Source organism: Acanthisitta chloris, unplaced genomic scaffold (genome assembly GCF_000695815.1).
Source record: "Acanthisitta chloris isolate BGI_N310 unplaced genomic scaffold, ASM69581v1 scaffold38822, whole genome shotgun sequence".
Classification (NCBI taxonomy): domain Eukaryota; kingdom Metazoa; phylum Chordata; class Aves; order Passeriformes; family Acanthisittidae; genus Acanthisitta; species Acanthisitta chloris.
Window position 1 is genome coordinate 4,565 of NW_008660550.1, and position 543 is coordinate 5,107.

The following is a 543-nucleotide window of genomic DNA, read 5'->3' on the forward strand; positions in this document are numbered from 1 at the left end:
GAAAGAGCAGGCAGATCCACTGGCCACCACCCTGGCTAGCACCCACATATAGCATAGCGTCTGCCACTTCGGTAATGGGGCCAGGAGTGCTGCAGGACTAGTAGCCATGGGGCTGGTGGTGTCAGCGATGCACCAGTACTGGGGTGGGAGCAAGGACATCCAACGGGGCTCCCTGGCACAGCTTGTCTCTCCAGGCAGCCCCAATGTGAGAGGCCATGTGGGGCCACCACCCTGGCTAGCACCCACATATAGCATAGCGTCTGCCACTTCGGTAATGGGGCCAGGAGTGCTGCAGGACTAGTAGCCATGGGGCTGGTGGTGTCAGCGATGCACCAGTACTGGGGTGGGAGCAAGGACATCCAACGGGGCTCCCTGGCACAGCTTGTCTCTCCAGGCAGCCCCAATGTGAGAGGCCATGTGGGTGCTGGGAGTCCTGGGGAGTATCATGGTGTCTCTGGAGCACACCCCAACAGCTCGCCAGCCCACACAGCCCCACATCCTGTCCTCCTCGCCCGCCATCATGGGAGAGAACTATCCCCCAAC